Source organism: Montipora foliosa, chromosome 2, assembly GCF_036669935.1.
Source record: "Montipora foliosa isolate CH-2021 chromosome 2, ASM3666993v2, whole genome shotgun sequence".
In the NCBI taxonomy this organism is placed as follows: domain Eukaryota; kingdom Metazoa; phylum Cnidaria; class Anthozoa; order Scleractinia; family Acroporidae; genus Montipora; species Montipora foliosa.
In genome coordinates this window covers 35,669,614-35,672,336 of record NC_090870.1, presented here as the reverse complement: position 1 = coordinate 35,672,336, position 2,723 = coordinate 35,669,614, and the positions used below count along the sequence as shown (strand labels likewise).

Here is a 2,723-nt window from a genome sequence, read left to right as displayed (position 1 = left end):
ATTCAAAATAGTGAAGACATTTTCTCTACAGTGTCAAAGATCGCCTTTTCTAAACAAAATCAATGCTTCTGGATATAAAGGAACACTTTCTTAACCTTCTCTTCTTCCAAAATTGTGAAAGGTGTATTACCTATTAACTGGACTGGCCCATAAAAAACACAGCTGAGATGAACATCATCAACATCATCAACATTGTCCCTACTTGGCCAATCAAAGCTTTTAGCTACTGTACATTTGCATCATGCCCAACCCTACGCAGGAACTCGAATCTGATAAAGGCGCTCTGAAAGAATAAAGAAATTACTGCCAGTTCCGCTAGCTGAAGCAAACATGGCATCTGATGACTCTACTGTGTGTTCTTTTCTCTTTTTCTGAACTTACAAACTACAAAAATCCTTTGGTCTTCATGTTCACGGGCAAGTAGAGGATAGTTCGTCCCTACAGTCGGAATGTGATCTGCTTAGATACAACATACTGCTAACTATTACGCCCCGTGTTTTAAAGACTTGGCCAATGAATTAATGCAAAGCTTAGAATACCTTCATACTTATCAAAATAATCGCAATAAATGAAATCAGTGTGAAGCGCACTTGAACTTGAAAAGTTTTTTAACTGAGACTAGAACATCAAGTTAGTCAAGGACTGGCTTTACAAACGCAGTCAGGAAGTTTTGGTTGTGCCTTTGGATCTTCAGACAATGCAAGATTCTTTACAATAACAAATTCGGCACTTAACACTATGTCAGCTTTGTCACAAACAAAATTCACTAATTTGGCCAGAGAATATACATCACTAGCAGTTGTTTGACTTCCAGTACCGCTTACAATCTCTGGTGCATTGTGCAGGTACCTCTGTCGATAAACTCTGTGGTCGGCTTTCGATAAATTCTTCTTCTTTTTTTGTTCTATCGATGGTTGTGGTCTTGCCGAAGTCGATGATTACAGCATTGAAAATGTTATCTCTTCTTTCAAGACAACGCTAGATTCTTTACAATAACAAATTCGGCACTTAACGCTATGTCAGTTTTGTCACAAACAAAATTCACTAATTTGGCCAGAGAACATACATCACTTAAATGTTTGACTTCCAGTACCGCTTACAATCTCTGGTGCATTGTGCGGGTACCTCTGTCGATAAACTCTTTGGTCTGCTTTCGATAAATGCTTCTTCTTTTTTGTTCCATCGATGGTTGTGCTCTTGCCGAAGTCCATAATTACAGCATTGAAGATGTTATCTCTTCTTTCAAGAACAACGTTACTCGCTTTCAAATCGTTGTGCAGAAAGCCCTTATAGATATGTTCAAGAGCTTCAGTAACGCGGTTTAACACGTCTTTCCATTCTGCAGCAGTCAGTTTCTTCTTAGAAGCAGCTTGATAGGTATTCAGGCTATGCTATTTGTCACCATGAAACTCCAAGACTATGCAAAAAGAAGGTTGCAAAGTTTGTACGCCAAAAAGGAGTGGCACACCTGAATGATCCCCAAGACTTGCTATCACCTTTGCCTCGCATAGGAGATCTTTTTTTGCTTCTCTGAGGTACTATCAGCAAACAGTTTGTACTGCTTCACAACAACATGAAAGCTTCTGTACTTTGCTAATCGGCAAGTCCCAAATGTACTTACACCGATCGTTTTCCCTGAGAGAACAATGTGCTTATTATCAATCTCTTTTATCATGCCTCGTGATTCGTCTACCGGTCTCGATCTCTTTTGGCTTTCGCTGGTCCGTTCATTTCCCTTTTTAGCACTGCTATGTAACTTAGCACTTTTTCAGCTTCTGTGACTGTTGTCCCCTTGCAGTTTGACAGATTGCTTGTGCAAGCTCCCGGGTCGACATCTTTACTTTGCGAAAGTAACAATTCGTCTTCCTCAACGTTTACCCCTGCTTGAATTTTGCTTCTTATCTTACTCACGAAAGTTTGAAATCTTTCTCTCTGTTGCTTTCTCTCTCTCTATCTCTTGTTTCTCCAGTTCCTTTCTTTCTTTCCGCTGTTTCTTCTGTTCTTTACGCAAACTTTTAAAGTAATGCCTTCTTTTTCTCTCCACGACATCCATGACCCGACTCAACAATAAGTGTGATGTTCAGCAAGATGCATCGGAAGTCAACACCCAACAATACGATTGTTTGACTAACATCCGTACGGCATGTTTAAAAGGAATTCTCACTTATTTTAGATGACAAAATGGCTCCATACAAGACACACTGTGATTCTTGTGATGCAAAATATACAACAACTACAGCTTTGCGCAAACAAAGAGCATCCAAGCGTAGAAGCGCTCAACCAATTGCAGGGTGAGACGAAAATGAAAAGAGGAGGTTGCTCTTAGGGCAAGCTGTTACTTGAGGTTACTAGCCCGAAGGTCTGAGGAGCTAGCCCGAAATTAAATTGTTTATAAAGAATAATCAGATCTATTTAATTATGCAAAATACAAGTAATGATACCAAGCATAGATATAAACTGATTCTTCGTAGTATTTTCAATTGATTCTTGAATGTAATTTTCGTTTTAACTTCAACCTCACAGTTCATAGTTTGCCTAGTGTAATATAAGAGATATTTACTAAAACAGTTGAACAGTGATCTATAGGAAATATTTCAGTTCCTTGTTTGTACTGCTACAACAAGTTGCAAAAATAGTGGAGACACTTCACCTTCTTGGGGCGTTATTAATTTCCCTATTATCTCTCACACTGCAGCCCCCCTTCCCCCCTTATCAGTGTTGCT

At 39.2% G+C, this 2,723-nt stretch overlaps 1 pseudogene; it reads right to left on the bottom strand.

The window, feature by feature from the left end:
- Window positions 1-635: 635 nt before the first annotated feature.
- LOC137991590 (uncharacterized) lies at window positions 636-1,675 on the bottom strand (annotated as a pseudogene).
- Window positions 1,676-2,723: the final 1,048 nt, after the last annotated feature.